Below are 18780 nucleotides of genomic sequence, written 5' to 3' on the forward strand. Positions count from 1 at the left end.
TTCCCCCTTTCATGATGAAAAAAATATTATCCTGCAATAGATGCAAATTGTTTCCTGCTGTCACCTTCTGATTACAAGAGAGAACATATGGGTGTTTTCTCAGCATGGCTTTGTTTACCATGACTTGGTCTTTCCAATGTCTTCTTGGAGGTTCTGTCCTATCTTAGTAAGAGTACAGTTGATTTGTGCTCCCTGCTTTTCAATGTCTTCTCCATGTATTGTAATCCTTTCCCAGTGTTCAAGCATTCCAGTTTAAATCTCACCAACAGAAAGTAAATTTGGACTACTCCTTTTCACATTTTTTGTGGTGTCCCATTTAACATATGTTAAAAATTCCCAGTTATTTTGATATCTCTGTTCTTTAAATCACCTGATTTAAAGATGGTAAATATTTATTTTATTCACTATTGGGAACTTTAATCCCTAACTGCCTTGAAAATTTAGGCTAGTGTGATATTGTATTACAGTTGCCCTTCCCGAATTTCATAATTAATTATTTTTTAACAATGAGAAGCCTCCGATCATCTCTGTATTTCTGTGAGAAGGTTACTTTTTGTTGCTCAGATTCTGGGAATAATTCAAGTTGCGTTTTTATCCCAGTTTCCTGCACCATTAATTGAATTACCTGTGAGCATTTTGTGTTTGATTCACGAGGGAATGGATGTATCTGAAGTTGGAATATCTGAGCTGTTTGTTTGGTTGGTTTTTTTCTTTTCAAATAACCACAGCCTGGAATCAGTCTTAAAACATGTTTTCCAGGAAGCCTGTGAGTGTTTTTTAAGCCTCAATAAAATTACTTCTGATTTAAATGATGAAAGAGCATCGTGCTCTTCCCAGAGATTAGATCTTTATCTTCTTCTGCTGTTTGTTTTGGATGCAAACTTATGTTGCCTACTTTAGGTTTCATATTTCTAGGGACAGGCATAGACTGCATTCCAACTGTCATACACTGTTACACTTATAAGTGTCACTATACAACTATTTTTTCTACACCGATGTCTACTCCTATACAGTATTATTTTTCTTATATTTTAGCATGAAATAAAACCACCATTGGATTTAGTATCTGTTCATATTTGACCTGGATAAACTCTACTGTTCTAGCAATCATCCTGAGCTTGTGAATGCTTTCCTGTATTTATAAAATTAGAAACTTGGAAGAAATAATTCTTGCCTAGTCACAACCAAGAACAGAAATAATGAGGCAAAGTAATGAGCAGAATTTTTAGCTCTGTAAAGGTCCAGAGACAGAGCTTTGGGCAGCATTTATCCAAAATGTCAGTTCTATACATTGAACAGGTTCATCTTAACACCTGGCCAGTGCAGCCAGCTGGACACAACAATAGGAGTACAGCAAGTGAGGTGAAATGTGGCTCCTTGCAGCCTTATTTGTCTCCTCCTTTCGTTCTGGAATCCTGAAAACTAGAGAGGAAGCCAAGCAGGGAAATGAAAGGCCACTCTGAACAACTGTGTACCATAAAACTTGTCCAGAGTTTCCTGTTCTGTTTTTTCACCAAAGTTTCCAAAGCTCTTGTGGCAGTTAAGATTGAACTTGAAGGCCTTAGTGAAAATGTTACTGTTTCCCAACATATACAGCAGTTTTAAAATTTCCCAGTATATGGGATTTGAAAGAAAGATAAAATGTTGAATTAAAAATGCTGCTCTTGCTGGAGCTGGAAGTGTTTCCGATATACCATTCCAACATTTTATCTTCTATAAGAAGAATATTTCCTAAAAACCAATGAACAAGATTATTGTGACACAGCAGATCTATTAAAAATCAGTCTTTGGGCTCTGATATTATAGCTGTGTACTGAATTTTCCCTCTCATTCTTGTAGGCATCTTTTTATACTGGCTTATAGCATTCAAATTGACTTAGTTGAGCTGGGAGAAACTTGTGAGAACTAATTGAAACAATCTGAAAGGAAAATTGGATATTTCTTGTAGAAATTCAAAGCAGAAAGAGTAGTTCATTATTAAATGGGGAAAAAAATAAAACTTTTTCCCTCTAAGAAGTCTTGATCTAACCCAAATTTTTAAATTTTTGTTTTGTTTAGTAACCTTGTTTTAATAAATAATAAAGTTTCCATTTTAACTGAAAATGCTTAAATACTAGCAATGCTTCTCTAGCTTACAGAATTGGAATCAAAATTTTGTGATAGAGGACCAAATGTTTTTACTTTAAAATGTTGGGTTTTTTTGTGGGGGATGTGTGTACATGAAGGCATATTTTGGTTGGGGTTGTGCTTGTTTCTAGAATTGGCACTGCTGTGGAGCAATACTAATTTAGAGAGCACTGTCCTTTACACCATGCTCTCATTAAGTGTAATGAGGCTCATCTAAAAGTCTTAATAATCCTTCAAAATATTATTAAATCCTAATTATTTATGAACAATGCTAGTGTATGTGTTTGAAGTCAACGTAGCATGTAAGTCATTTAATTAGAGCATCAGTCCAGTTTTATTCACATATATTGTTTTAATTAGAATGGTAATTGAGAATTGAGGATGTATGTTTTTGCTTGCAGTTGCAGTGCCTAAACCTATTTGTTGCTGCTGTAATTGCTACTTTCTGTACATCTCCTACCATCCCTCCTTTATTTATTTACTATTAAATGAAGAATATTTAAAGAGGAGACACGGCTATTGCATAAAACTTGTTTCAGTGTAACTAGATCACAGAATAATGTAACTGAATGATGATCAGAGTTGACTGAGATGGAGTCTTACCTGTAATCTTCATTTCTTCCCTGCCACGTTGAATCTTTGTCCTGATTAGGCCATGCAAAAACACTGGAAAAGCAAGGAGGGGACTTTTGTGTCTTCCAGACATATTTTTCTGACACTCAGTTGATCATGTACTCTACATACCAGCTGTGGTCTTATAGGCTGCATTAGCTGCTGTATCTTGGGGAGTTTTGCCATTGCCAAAATTACTTGTTCTGAGAGAAAGAGAAATGGGGAATAAAAATGTAATTTTTATCAAAGTGAGGTTTGCAAATACCAGAAGTCTGACTTAGAGTTTACTTTTAACATTTGAACACATAAGAGCTAATAATAATTTTTGTTGCAGTGGAACATCTGTTAGTTAATCAGAACTTGAATTAATGGAGAACTAAAAGCAATTAGCTGAAGGTTATGATCTAATTAGTGTAATAATATTATTAAACTAGCCCTTTCATAGCAAATACTGCAGTCACATTCCATAATTTAAAACCTTTACTTTAAGGGACCCCAAAATCTTGGTTCAGAGAAGAAAATTAATAAATGGAAAACATTTTTGAAAAGTTTGAGATATAAAATCATATTGCTCTAAGAATATACTTTAAATTAAAATTAAAACCAAACAACCCTATTTTCATTTTGGATTTTAATATTTCTTGTCACACATAGGATCAAAAAATATTTGCTTTCACGCTTTGTACCCACCCATACAGTGAAATCTCCCTGGAAACAAATGCAGCATCTTTAACTGAAGACGATACATTATAATTGAAATTAAATGTTAATTTTGTTGAGAATAATATTGAGAGGGATAAGCCCATTTCCTTGACTTCACAGGCTGCTACCAACATGTTCCTGTTTTCACTCAGGTAAAAGAATGTTTTGGAGGTTTTTTGTTATTTGAGAATATCCTGTGGCAAGTGATTTCAAAAGGGGACCGTTTGTTTTTATTTTTTCTTTTTTTTTTTTTTTTCTTTTTTTTTCCTAAGATGATCAGCATATAGATACTGGTTAAAAATTCAGAAGCCTGTCTGAGAGCTGAAGGATTTTGGTGGGTGGGTGGAAAAATGATGGGCAAGTTGACAAGCTCCTTCACAGTTATGAGTATATTGCTCCTTCAAGTGCTGTGCTACCTGGAAATAAACCTTTCACTGAGAAAGCAAGCTAAGAAAATAAAATTTCTTATGGATTTCCTTTTTGTATTGTGATTAGAGTCACTCTGTAGTTTCATGGAAAGGGAACTTGCAGCTTTCCTGGAGCTAGGACTCGTGATCATTCTTGTGAGAATTTTCTAGTGGAAAATAAGTAAGTTGCTCTTCAGTCTTTCCTTGGGCAAGGATAGTAATAATGCTTGTCATTTATTTGCTTGCTTGTTTTCAAAACGTGTGAAGAAACTCAATACCTTTGAGACAATTACTGCTTTATTAAAAATATAGGGTCTGGGGTTCCAAAGTCAGTGACAAAGGGAGAGAAGAGACAATGCACATACGTAGTATATCACATGATTACATAAGCACAGTTTCATTAAAGACTTGCTAAAACCTCACTGTTATTTTGGCAGTAAGAGCTAATACATCTCTTCCTTGATGTGCTGTGTTACACTAGCTGCAGGTTTTTCGATTCGTGTGTTGTTAGACTCGTTACTCTTCAGTGAAGGCTCATATATGTGGTTTAGTGGTTAATATGCTCTTCTTCACCTAATAGGAGTTGCAAGATCCCAGTAAAAGCCTGCCTCTGGTTTTGTGCATTCAAAGTAGATAAAGTAATATTTAACGGATAAAACATTGAACGATGATTTTTAAGTGTTTTGAAATAGAAGTACCAAGAGTTTGTCAGCAGGTTTAGCTAAATTACTGTGGTTTGTGGGGGTGGGGGTTTTTTTGATTTTATAGGGTTTGGGAGGGCGTTTGTGTATTTTGTTGGTCAGTAGGTTTGGTTTTCTGTGTGTATGTTCATTCAATTTTTCTTTTTCTGGAGAGACTTCTCTGAAAGCTTTCACGCTTTTAAGGAAAGACATGGAAGAAAATGAACAAGTGGACTTCATGCACATTGCTATATTTATTTATTTGTCATCAGCTTTCATTCCTTCATTTGTCCTGCTCCCAAACCCATGGCTGTGCATTGCAGCCTTGTGCTTGGTGCAAATCTCTTATTGGTGACTTTGGAAGGTTTGCTGAAGTGAGTTATTTGATACAGGCTGTAGAACTCACAGGGCTGTTCATTTAATCAACTCTTGAAATATCTGCTAAGTCTCTATCCAGAACTTCAAAATAGCTAATTTAATTTTCCTGGGAAAATAAAAAGCAAGCAAGCAAACCAAACAAAGTAGATTTGGCACCTTCGTAGAGAGTGGTACGTTTTATTAATAGTCTCCTTCTTGTTTTTTTTTTTTTTTTTTGTCTTTTTCATGGAGGAATGTCCCATCTGAGTAGCAGTTACCACTGCATCAACTCTCATTTTTAACAAAATTGTGTTACATCATTAGCATCCTGAGAGGACACACATCCTTGAGAAGGAAGAAGGATCAAGGATCAGGATACTTTCATAAGCTTTCTTACAAAGTTTGGTCACTAAGTCATTTGGACTGTAGCCTGTTGGGAACTTGGAGGCACCTTTCCATCTTTTCAGCAATCAGAAAAAAAGTCTTTTTTCTTTTTCAGTGGAGGTTGCTAATTCTTTGTTAAGCTGTGGGTAGAAGTTCCTCAAGATCAAGGCTGATGCACACTGGTGGTGCTAGTGACTTCAGCTACATTTCTCCTGTCATGGATCACTTCCTCAGGACTTCGCCCTTCCGCTTTGGAGAGACAGAGCAGCTCAGTGTTGGGAGCTGTCATTCTGGCATATGTCATACATGCACAAAATAGTTCAACCAGTCCTTTAAGCAGAAGAAAATTATTCTAGTTTTATTCCTTGGAGCATTTAATTACACATGCACACTCACATGTGCATAGAGTTTTGCATTTTCTCACTGCCCCAGGCCCTCCATATGTTTTTGCTGCCTGCCTCACTGACACCTTCACTGGTGAGTCAGCAATCTGGGAGGGAAGGATAGACATTACAGGCATTTTTCTTACTCCTGTTCAGAAAAGAAGCCTGCTGCTCTGACACAGAGAATAAAATGGCATTTCCCAACCCTTTCTAAAACATACACATTGCACTCAGAGTGATATTTGTTACTTATTGGCACTATTCAGTGTTTTGTTCCAGAGCCCTTCCAATTATTACTGTATATTAATTTCGATTAGACAGGAGGCTGCTTTGTGACTCTTGACTTCCTGCCAGTACAATCAAGTGTGAGCCATGGGAATGAGAAGCAAATGTTGCTTTCAAAACCTTGTGAAGAATATATTACTTCCGAGTCACAGTAAATATATATAATTTTTAAAAGAATAAATGTCTTTGTTGGCAGACCAGGAATTGAGATAGGGCATGAACCCTACCCTGAAAAGGGGAAGAGTATGTGAAAATTGATGAAGCATCTGTATAAACTATTATGTTTGTGTGTTTTCATTACTCAAATTTTGTATTTTTTAAAATTTTAACCAGCTGTTTGCTTAATTCATCAAACACTGTGCTATAAATTAGACAAATTAAAGCAATGTTAGGCAGAAAAAAATAGGAATGGCACAGGTTCCTAAACATCTTGTCATGAAATACAGTAAAAGGAATTCAGGTAGAAATGTTTATTCAGGCAAGTTCTATGGTTTGTGCTGTTGGGAATGGGTGAGCACAGTGTCATCCCTCTACTGTTGTTCCTTTCTCTACACCCTCCCTATCCTCCCCAACATCTTTAGTTTCATCTGTGAATTTACGAATTCTACAAGTTTAACTTTCAGAGCTCAAAAAAAGGCAATTGTGGTACACACAGAGCTTTTGTGGGGCCTGAAAAACGAGTTTTAAATGTCTTTCCTTTTTTCTTGCTCTGCTTATTTTTCTGCCTGAAATAATTGTCCTTCTTAGTCCCCTTGCTCATTTCTCTCCTTTCTTTGGCTGGCGACTGCTGAGTTGTCATCATACGTTACTTACTCTTGACAGGGTAACTCCTGTGGCCCTGCTTGTACGTAGATCAGTCAGCAGTAGGTGCTGGAGGAGCAAAGCATGTCAATATTTCATGCATTTAAAATCAAACACATTGACTCACATATGGCTGCTCCAAGTAGCACTATATGTAAGCATGCTTCCTTTATGTTGATGCCCTGAACTGCTGTCCCTGATGCACCTCCAGCCTGGAAATGCAAATTTGATTGTGAGCAAGCAATGTGATAAAGAAGCCTTATCTGGGTTATGAAACTAAGTACCCGAAAATTGCAAAACAGCAGATTCATGGTTGGGGGCTGAACAGGGGTTTTGTATGAATCCATTACTCTGACAGGAAAATGACACATGATCATGGAAGTACAGAGTGGGTCATAAGGAGGCAAAGGTTTAGTATGGACAATTCCTAAATTTTTATCCATGATTTTACAGCTGCAATATTACTTTAACTTCGCTTTCAGATATAATTTATGCCTATGGAAGTGAGAACATCATACACTTGTTTTTACCTTTTCCACTGTGCAATCAGTGCCCCTTCCTTGAAATCTTCCTTCAGAAGATGATCTTGAGCTCTGAATTTTTAATATTGCATCATGAAGCTCCACAGGCTGAGCTGTAGAAGTAACTGCTCTATCTCTGGAGGGTAAGCACACGTGCAGGTTGGATGAAGGCTCTTGAGTTACTGGCTATGTTTGATCAAGAAGGAGCAGCTGAGATGTCTGCATTCTTCCAGATGTTGTACACATTTTAAGTATAGTTCTTTCTACATTTGCCAATACAGACCTTGGCTTAGAAGATTTCTGTACCTTTGTTCTTTAAGTTGCTATGAGGAATAGGACTGCTCAAATGGAAATGAAGGAATGCCTCACTTGCCAAACTGCATATCAAGAAAAGATGCATCTTTATGCATCTTATCTATAGTTTATGACTTCCACATTTTCAAGTACTTGGCATTAGAACTTAACCAAAAAACAAACCCACCACTTTAGGAAACCTTAGGCTGACTGATTAGAAACTTGTTGTGTAGGAAATATTAACAGTTTTTGCAAAAAAGCAAGTATCCCTCCCAAAATAAACCAACCAAGCAACCAACCAGCCAATGACCAGCACCACAAAGAAGAATCACAAAATACCCCCAAAAGCCTTTTTTATTAATCATGCAGCCAATACTAGCTTGCTGCTGAAAAACAAACAAATGAACAAACAAACAAACCAACCAAAACAAAACAAAACAAAATAAAAAATAAACTAGGCTTTGGAACTTTGAAGAGAGTTTTTAGTTTTTAATTTTGTTACTATGGGGCTGAGGAAGCTTCTGAAGAAATATGTGAATGTTTAGCTACCCTGGGGAGAAATCAAAGCATAGTGCATTGACATTTTTTGTCCTCAAATTATTCTAGATGATTCCTTGTACCATTGATGGGCATGTAGTTTAAATTTAACTGTCTATGAGAATGAAGATGATAGTGCAGAGTATAAGGAAAGGGAAACAAGTGAAATTGTACTGAATTAAAATCTTTTCTCCAGGAAGGTAAATTCTCTGCAAGATTTTATTTTTCTGGGCTGGAATTTTACTTTAGTGTCTCTGTGTTTATAATGATTAAAAAGAATTAAACTTTATTTCCTATTTACTGGGGAGGATATGCTATTGCCTTTTTATATAAAAAAAAAGAACTCCCAATTTGCTTTTATGTTAGGATATACTACTTGTATTTCCTATATGAAAACTAGAATAGGCTTTTTTAATTTTAATCTCCATTATCTGTTGTAAAACTGGTGAAATCTTGAAACAGTCTTGCTTAGAAAATAACTGCCAGCTAATGTTGCAGTTACAAAGTAAAAGACAGATAAAATCTGATGCTTTTTTGGTATATTTTTTGATTTTTTTTCTCAATTTTTGAACAAAATAACTTACTTTTCTCATACCTTCCTCCCTCTTCCCATTCCCTCTTTTGATCTGCCTGGCAGCAGGAGGTTTGGGCCTCCAAATATCTCCCTTGAGGGACACATACTGCAGCATAAATCATGTTGATGCTGTTGAAACAAAGTGTCTCTGCTTTGATTATATTTCAAAACTACAGCAGATAAAAACAGAAACCAGGTAATCCTCGGTACCATGGACTGAGAGAAGGCAGCAAAGGCTAGACACTTCAAATTAATGTAACAAGCAGAAAGCAGACAAAAAGGAACAAAGCAATAGAGGCCTTATAGGAATGATGTGCTTTCGGAAAAAAATTGAAAGTATATTTTAAGGAGTTTTATTTATCTCAACTCTCCTCTGTTTCCTAAACAATGGGTGTCAGTCTTTTACTAGAGTCACTGTCACATGAAAGCTCCCCTCTGTAGGTCCTGTCCCATTTCAAAACCTACAAATATACTTAGGCTCTCAAATCCTTTCACAGAACCAGGAAACAGCAGCTCTCTGTCACCAGCCTGCTCTTGACTTTTAAAAGATATTTATTTTGCCACCATGGAGCAATGACTCTGTGTTAGATGTTCACAGGTATATTGAACAAACTCTGCAGCATGTAAGATTTCCTTTTAATTTCCTCTATGTAACATGTCCCTGTGTAGAGGGAATAAGCAAAAAAAATGCCTGACTTTGTCGCTAATCCTTTATTTTATTAGCGGGAGTTGCCCAGGAGTAGCAAAGATTCCCTCTCTCCTACAACATCCTTCATGCCTTTTGCTAATTTGCTCACTTGTGGTCTTTTAATTTACAAGCAGGATTTTCAAAAGTAAATGCTTGAAATACAGTTGAGAGGTGTTTGTAGATGCAGAGACACAGAAATTTAATGTGGGTTTTTTGGGTGTTTGACAGTATTGATCCCATGACTTTCACAACCACCTGGGCAGCTTTGGCAGAAGGAACAAATCCCTAGGAAAATGATCAAATAGGTGATAAATGTGTAAATAGTTTACAATGCAGGTGGAGTGGTAGAGATTATGGGCCTGACCTGTATTTTTCGCATTCACTGCACTTAGATTTTGTCTTCCTTGGGGCAAAACCCTGATTGTTTTTATCATCAAATCATTGTCTTTTCTGCAAAACAGGCAAACAAACCCTAAATGTGATAGAAATTCTTATAGTGATAAAACAGGTAATGCCATTCCACTGAGCTTTCTGAGACCAACCTTATGCAGACCTATTTTTCTCCAGGTCAACTACGAGGAAGGTAACAATGTCTTTCTGTCTGTCTTTTCATGGAAATTTTCAACTATGTTTGTCTAACACAGCTGAGGTAACTTAACACAATAATACGTTCGTATTGGCTATTAACTGTTCACTGAGACCACATACTCTGGAAAGAATATATTCTGAAGTTCTATCAAGCACGAGGATGGTGGTACCTGCTTTTCTATGCTCTGCAGAACAAGGAATGAATGTTTTGAACTTTGAGTCTCTGTGTACAACAATGTGAAGCAAGAGCCATAAAGTATATCATAGAGAAGATGTGGGATTTAAAACACGCAAATAGGATTGAGCCATTTGTTTAAAACATTCCTGAAGGTAGGTTTGTACTTTACCATAATGCAATGGGTTACAGTAGATGTCCTAATGTGGGATGTCTGGTCTGTAGATGTGTGCTGGCTTTGAGGTGCTGCTGGCAGGTTCTTGATAACCTACGCTTAGGTTATGTAAAATCCCAACTTCTAACATATCTCCTTGATAGCATGTCACAGTAGCTGATTTAAATGGATTTGCAGGAACAAATTCTGAATCCAGACCTTTCAAAACAAAACTCAGTTTTCATGTAAGGATACTGAGCTACTTCAAAACAATCTCAAATATTAAAATGAGACTTGCATTAAGCAAGAGTGCTGAATGGCTGTAACCTTCCAGCTTCCTGTGTTGATTCAAAGCTGCTTCAAATATTCCAGTGTGGCAATCTTTCTGAGATTGTTGCATGTGTTGCATAATCTGAGGTTAGAACTTTCTCTGAAGTTTCTGCTGGAAAGTTAGAAGCTGTAATGGTGTCCTTTTGTGCAGATGGTCTTTTCATCATGTCGCTAAAAGTAAAGGAATTTTTAATCAGAACTGGTAACTGCTCACCACAAGGGAGCATAAGTAGATCTTTATTGAAAATTGCATATGGTTTGCCTTACCAGTGGATTTGAATTTTGTCACTGAAGAATTCACTGAAAGCTATTTAAAAACCATCTGATTAAATGAGAAAGACCTATAGAACAATTTAAAATTAATTTAACAAACAACCTGGAGCTTGACCTCATTTGACAGCAAGTCTCATCCAAACTACTGCATTCTGACTTCTAGTCAGTCTGTCTCTTCTGGCTGCCACCAACTCCGTTCCAAAAGATGAATGCCTTTCTAATGGTCTCAAACTAGCCAATTAGAATCCTGTTTAGGCTTGAAATCAGCACCCTAGCAGTCAGCTCAGTTCTCTGAGCTTTAATTCTTTCAGTGTCTTACACAGCAGTTTTTATCAGAATGTCTGCACTATGCAAGTGAGGATCACATGCAGAAGTACCCGAGATGGATCAAACCAAAGCTGCAAAATCCTTGACCATCCAAGGAGTGGTCTGCCTGATTCCAAAATGATCCTGAAATAGGTATATCTACTTTTCATGTTACTTTTTAGCCGTATATCTTTCCTTGGATATTGTACCACAAGGGTATGACTTGAATGTTTTTGGAACCAGAGTTGTCTGAACTAGCTCCACTGTCCATATTTTGATCACAATTTGCAGTTTAAGTGCATTCTGTGATCAGGATGAAATCTTCTGTTAATGGCAGACCTATGGGCTAGTCCTCTTAATTATGCTTTAAAAGGAATAGTAGTAAACTTAAGCCATGATTTCTCAAAAACCTCCACATTGGAATCTAGAACTATCCATGACTGTGCATGCAAAAAAACATGTTTTCATGTCCCTTCGAAGCATCAGGATTTACTGGGGCAACACTGTGGCTATGGAACTATCGGACAGACCAGGGATCAGGCTGTTCTGCTGAGGTGCTGTTGCTCTGATTGCTGGGTGCATGAGGGCCAATCTTATTTTTGGCTCTCAGAATATTTCAATGAAAAGCTTATCCTTGAAATGACAAAGCCCTAAAATATTAAAATGCTTGCATGTTCCCTGCTGTCCTCAGCTCACCCAGCCAGCTGGCAGAGAAAAACGTAAGGAAAATTTTTAGACACTCTCCCTCTTCACTAAGGAAGGATTTATGTAAGTGTATATTGGCACATAATCATGTATGAGCACATATAGAAGGACTTGCTGAAAATAAAATTGCAGTATTAGCTGACAGAAGCTCCTGGGAGTTTAGATTTTGTTTTCTGTCTTTGTATAAATATTAGAAATACTGGCTTTTCAGTGCTACAGTTAGGTGTCTGTGATGTTATCCTTTCGTGTCCAACTACACTTAACTAAAAAAGATTCAATAATTTAATTTTTTTAACAAAATATGATTGAAGAAAGGACCATAAATTGCTTAGAAAAGCAGTAAAGATTTTCTTTACAGATACAGAAGATGTTCAGGAAGTCTGTGTTATTCAGTACAATGCTTCATAGCTCTCAATAGTTATAAAAGTCTTACACTGCTTGCAGTAGGGTGATTAGCATGCATGCTTAAAATATTTTCAGGTAACTCAAGTATTGCTTTGCAAATTGACTTTAATTAAATGCACAGGCTGCTTAATCTCGTTGTTTCTTATGAGACTGGATTTGTAAGTTACTGATAGTAGAGCAAAACATGAAGAGAAGTATTGTCGTAGTTGATTTGGCTAAGATGGACTGGGACTTAGATTTATGCCCTCTGTGTAGGGAATTTGAGCTAAGACCCTGGGAGGTGGGCTGTTAAAAAGCAAGACCTTAGACATTAGGTCTGGCCCCTGCTGTGCAGATGCAGAGGCTTTAGCCTAAAACCGTGGGACTTGTAAGGGCATGCTGTCACGATCTGCTGTTAATACAGACGGGAGTCTGTAATGGTTCATTTTTATCTCAATGGGTGCACAAGACAACAAGGGGACAAGTCAGTTTGCAACAACGAAGTCCCGCCTTTTGCACCAAGAGATCTTCTGACTACAGAGCCCTCAAACGAGTGTGGGGATGCTTTACACCTAAGCGTGTGCAGTTTGTGGGAAATCTGAATTACCCCCCTTGCTTTCTAGACAAGCTCACCCCTTTCGAAGTGGCCAGCTAGGTGCGGCTGGAGCAAGACGTCCTTCCCCTACTACAGACTACACACAACCTGCAAACCCTTTCTGTCTGTCAGAAAACAGTCCGTGACACCAATTTAAAATGTCATGATCTGCTGTTAATGCAGGCGGGAGTTGTGATGGTTCGTTTTGATCTCAGGGGTGCAAAAGACAACAACAGGGGTCAAGTCAGTTTGCTCAAAGCAGAAATGCACTTTTATTTAGTGCCAAAACCTCAGCTTTTCAATAGAGGGAGAGTTAAAGGAAACAAAAGTAAAAAGAGAGAGAGAGAGAGAGAGAGAGAGAGAGAAAGGGGGGGAATGGGGAATAGCTACCAACAGACGAGACAGATGTCCTCGTGGTCTGGCCCAATAGACTCCGGTGTCCTCATGGTCCCAGCCAATAGACATGTCTTCTGTGGGGTGATCTCAAAGGCGTCTCCAGAGGGTCACTTTCTTTTAGTCCTTTTCCAAAGAGAGTGGCATCCGGCCAAGAGGTGAGGAGATTTATGGGCCATTGTGAGGTGCTCCAAGACAGAACAGGCAGCGGCGCTCCGAGAAGCACCTGTAGGCATAGTACCGGTTTGAAGGCACTGAACCGGAGACAGCACAGCAAGCACAGTGCACCAGCAAACAGTCCCTTGGCCAGCATCCACCTCGGTCAGGCCAGAACTCCTGTACAGAAGTGGGTGGGGGTCCTTGGGATAGCCTCTATCCTCACAATGGTCATGAGGAATATGAGGGAAACTCTGGATGGACACTTACACATGCCCAGACATGTTCCTAGTTCTTGTTTGTGATTGGACCCTTGCCCTCAGGTATCCCTATGTATTGTTAACCCAACACCTCCCCCCGAGGTCTTTAAATGTTATCTCTCGGATGGTCATGGATGGGTTAAAAGATTTCTCAGGCACACCATCATTACCCATCCTGTTTATTATTATTATTAGCCACACTCTGACTTAGTTGTCGCAAAGGGAACCTCCCTCCCATAGTGACATGTGGCGCCCCTGAAAAGGAACTTCTCATATTGAGAGGACCCTGCAGGGTTTTTCAGTTTGGCTGGGTCATAGCAAACCAAACAGGAACTCTCTGCTGTGGAATTGTTGTGGATTCAGTTGTCGTGCCCAACGCAGAGAGTGAGTCTCGGAGTATGGCCTGTTGTCTTGGACTCCTGTGGGAAAAGCAGGTGAGCAGAGAGAAGGGAAAGCCACATTGCTCCTTCCCTAAGCTGGGTAGGTTCTCCTGTACAATCCCCCAGTTTTTCTGCATAAAAGATGGGACAGAAACTTTCCAATTAAAACCGGACTTATACGGATGACTTAAAAAACTTTTAGCAGACCATGGAAAGGAGGTGAAAAAACGTGAGCTAAAGATCCTGTAAGATGTTACATAGTGATTTGTGTCATTATGAAAAATACACCATGGACCAATATAAACAAGAATACTAAACTTAAAGTAAAGCATGGATATAAAACAAAGGAAAATATAATGATTTCATTATATTTGTTTAAATCGCTTTGCTGTGAATTATTGGCTTTTGCTGTTATGTATTTTTTCTTTTTTTTTTGCCACTATAATTATGAATTGTATCCACTTTTTATATATAAGGAAAACGTGGGCTTGTGCGAACATCAACAGACTTGTCACTGCTGTTACCTTCTTGCTAGGAGTGTAACTTTAGAACATGTTTGAGCCTTGTCCAGACCTGGTGGGGGCTTGTAGCCACTGCTGCTTGAGTGCTAGCCAATATGTTTGGGCTTGCTTGGACTTGTACCCCAGCACAGTAAGCACGACACAACCCCACCAGAAACTGCCTACAAAAGGGGCAGTGACCAAAGGTGAAATGGACGTGTTGGTACAGTGCAGACTCCCTGTATCCCCAGTGCTGCTTGCCCATTCCTTATCAACAAATTAATAAATTGCCTTATTGATTAGCCTACCCGATTGTGGTGAGTAATTCATAACAACCCTATTAAAATGTTTTCTGTGAGGTTCTCTGTCCACTTTACATCTGGATAGCGCTGCTTTAGCTGCTGGACTGAACTCGGATTTTATTTTTTCCTTGGGCTTTTGGGACTCTGTAGGGGTGAAGCTGTATGATTTATCAACCAAGAGAGACTCTTTAGCTCCCTGCCTGTTACCTGCATTTCCTGCTATCTTAGAAACCCTGAAAGCTGAAGAAAGGCGGAGTGAATCCCAGACTTACACCAGCCCGCCTGAGAAAACTGAGACCAGTATTTCTCCACTGAGCACAACCTCCTCATTACGTAAGTCTGCTTTTAACCCCCTTATCTCTGGAAGGGGAATATGCGAGCAGAGCTCGTCAGAAACACACGAGCCTGGCCTTGTTGCTACTCCTGCCCTTGCCCACCTTTCTAATCCTTCAGAATTTCGTGGAATCCAGCACAAAACAGAGATTGCCTCTGTGCATGGGAGAAGCCTCGATTATCCCACTGTAATATGTTCCATTCCAACAGTCTCACTCGAAATCCAGGATAGCGCTGGCCACGCTGTTTTGGACTCCCAGGGCTTCCCCTCCCCCTCCTCCCTTCCCCCAGCTTCTCTGACTTCCCTCTCCCCCGTCTATTAATTTGTAAATGAGGCTACCACCTAGCAAGAAAAAAACAGTTCAGGTGGTATCTCAAATTTCCTCACCCAGCTACTCATCCAGCTATCCCCTGGGGGAGGGCTCCGTAGGGCTCGTTATCGCCCCCATCCCTCCCCCCAAGGCGGGCAGCTCCTGCTCAGCGCTCCTGCAGCCGCCGCTCCTGCCCTGCCCACCCCTTCGGCACTTGCTCCCACACCGGCCTCAACCCCATGCTGGCGCCACCTCAGCATTGGCTCTCCTTGGAGGCGGCTGCGAGTGCGCGGAACCCCCCACCGGCTCTCAATGTGACCGCCACACGCCGCACATCTAGCAAAGGCGCGGTGTCTCTGCCCCTCCCCCCCCACCGAAGAAAATTTAAACTCCTTTGATTCCAGCAGTTTCATCCACTCGTGGGTGAAGACTAAAACAAGCGATGTATAGGAAGGGAGAGGGGACATGGCTTCAACAAAAACTGTTTCTCCAAAAAGATACAGAAAGGGAGAAACTGATCTTAAAGAAAAACCCCTAGCCTACCAAGAAAGAAACTATGTAATACTATCAAGAATTTTTTGAGGGATTTTCTTTTGTTTAGCAATCTAATGCAAACTAAAATTATCACGTATGTGTTAAGCCTCTGTAATCTGAAACACATAGCATCTGTGCTGCTGTCCTCAGCAGGGTTCACCCCGTGGAAAGGAGAATGGAAAGAACTATTAAATCAGCTGTTGTATAACCAAGCATAGGCAATATTAACATCAGAACCCCTAGCTGAGAAATGGATAAATACCCTGCCAGACAACCTGGCTGGTAACACACCTGCACAGGATTTTGTGGAGATGAAACAGAGGCTCAGTGAACCATACATGAAATCCAATCTAAATACTGAGACAATAAGCCACTACCAGCTTCAGATTGCCTGCACACTAGAACTTAACAACAAAAAGATTGTTCTGTTAGGATTCATTGAGTCATCTCAGAATCCAAGTGGCCTGCCGAATGGACTCTCAAACCTGCTCCAGGGACTTAGAAAACCAATAAACCCAGATGGAAAAAGCCACTGCTGTTGCTGTTAGTTAATGGTTAATTGTTGGAATGGCTTTAATAAGACACACAGCAACATGGTCACTTTTCAAGATAGGAAAGAGACGCTTTATTGTAACACTACACTCCTTAAGTACCCTCCAACACTAACACAAGAACAGAATACAGCCCACTGGTCAGAGCAAGCAACACCTCTTGCAAGGTGTTCTTACTGTAAACAATACAATTTCTCACGGTACACATTCTGTAAATAATAGCAGATGCATCTTTGTTTGAGATTCTTTCCCTTCAGTTTTTCTCCAAGCTTATGAGAAAGCCTGTACTTCTCAGGCAGTCAATGAGAAAGCTCTCCTGTTTTCACTTTCCCAGGCTGTGTATCCACACATTGCTGCAGCTATCCAAACAGCCAGTTTTACCATCACCAGGAAGAAGATACAGAAAATTCTCCATAAAATACAGACTGCTATTGTTTTGCTGTTAGAGCTTTTTCTATGTTTATATGTCCTTTTACTTTGGTTAACTGATTTTGTTATGCTGCAGGCATGATGGACAAAGTTGAAATTTCATTTCTAAAAACAGTTATTAGTTATACTTTTTATGTAAAATTTTAATTTCTACTTATTTGCCAGAACAAGCTAACACCCCTGTGGCACAAAGAATAAGGTGTAAGAATTGCAAGATTTAGAACACTACTTGCCATCAAAGAACTCCATATGGTGTACATATCATGTGAATTTCTTATTCACATAATGATCCAACAATCTTACAGAAGGTTAGTTTAATTTATATTGTCATACAAATCAGGTTATTTAGTTTATGTAGCTTTTTCTTTTCACCCTCAATTAGAAAGTTGTGTATTCATTTAGTCTTCTTACTCCTTATTCTACATGTCTTTCTTAAATGTAATTCTATTTTAGTTATTATCTACTAACTTTTACTAACCTTTTAATACTCAACTTTATTTTCAAAAAATATTTAAAGCTATTATGTGTACTAACAAAAAAATTTAGTCCACTTCACCCAGTTCCTGAGATTTCCCTCTCCACAACACCCATATCTACTGCTCCTACCTATCTCTCCTAACACCTACTAACAAAAGAAAGGGGGAATAGAGACCCTAATCACAGTAAAAAGAATTATAAAGGTCATATATGTATTTTAATTTTTAAAGTAATTCCTTTATGGAACCAAATTCCCCAATTATCAGGTATTTTTCAAATACCTCACAAAGAGAGTTAAAAGAGAGACCACCCGTTCTAATGAAAAATCTAGAATTCAGTAAAATTCTAGGGCATTTCCCACTAATTACCTGGGGAAAGATGTGCTTGTGTGTCTACAGGTGAAGGACCCCGCTGGGTTCCAGCAAAAAATATAAAACCATGTCTACAGCCTTTACAGGAACACCAAGATGTTCCACAAGAAGAACCCTAAAAGGAATCTGAGAAGAGGACATCCTGAGAACAGCCACCTACTTGCTGAGGAATTCCTTTATACTTCCCCAACTTTCTTAGCTTTCCCACAGATTATCCCATTAAATATGACTCTAAAGGGTGTCCTGCTCGGTGCTGCCAACCTGATCAACTCCATGCTCCATGTAAAGATCTGGATAGTCCCGCAGCCAAAACAAAAGGTATGGCTGTCTTGGTTTGAATGACAGGTGTCTGCTAAGAAAGGCAGGAGCCTCTCTTGAAATAGAAAATGTAAACTCCTCCAAATTATTATAATTTTAAAATTAAGGGACTCTCAGGCAAAGATATGGGAATAGGAATAACAGTTATTTACTAGGAAAAAAATAAATAGAAATACAGTATTAAAAAAAAAGGCAACCCCCCCCCCCCCCCCCAAAGTCCAATTAAATGGTGCCTGCAGCCTTCCTGGAATGATAGATGTGGTTCTGTTGAAGCAGTGGTCCTGTAGAAAGATGCAGTTTCCCTCCAAAAGTCCAGTGATGATGTGGAAAGGTCTGGTTTTCCTCTGGAATCCAGTGGAAAAAAGGCTGCCTTGGTGTTTCAAATCTCAGATTTTATCTAGGTAGGATATGTTTGGCTTCTCCCCCTGAGTGGAGTATCTCTCAATGGGATGATGTAATTTTATCAGTCAGGCAGTGGGACACAATGGCCCATTAACAGAAGATATCTTCCTGGAGGAAGGATGGGTTGTAGAAAAGATAAAGTGTACTGCCCCACCTGGTTTTTAACAGATGGCCCATTAGCAGAGAATATCTCCCACAGAG

The 18780-nt window shown here is 39.0% G+C and overlaps 1 long non-coding RNA gene across 1 annotated transcript; it reads left to right on the forward strand.

Moving 5' to 3' along the window:
• The first annotated feature begins 11426 nt into the window (after positions 1 to 11426).
• On the forward strand, positions 11427 to 17364 carry LOC148225205 (uncharacterized). The gene is made up of 3 exons (XR_015804399.1): positions 11427 to 14868; positions 15082 to 15186; positions 16917 to 17364. It is a non-coding gene; the product is annotated as an uncharacterized LOC148225205 (long non-coding RNA).
• The last annotated feature ends 1416 nt before the right edge of the window (positions 17365 to 18780 follow it).

The sequence above is a fragment of the Sturnus vulgaris genome, chromosome 1, assembly GCF_052056855.1.
Source record: "Sturnus vulgaris isolate bStuVul1 chromosome 1, bStuVul1.hap1, whole genome shotgun sequence".
In the NCBI taxonomy this organism is placed as follows: Eukaryota; Metazoa; Chordata; class Aves; order Passeriformes; family Sturnidae; genus Sturnus; species Sturnus vulgaris.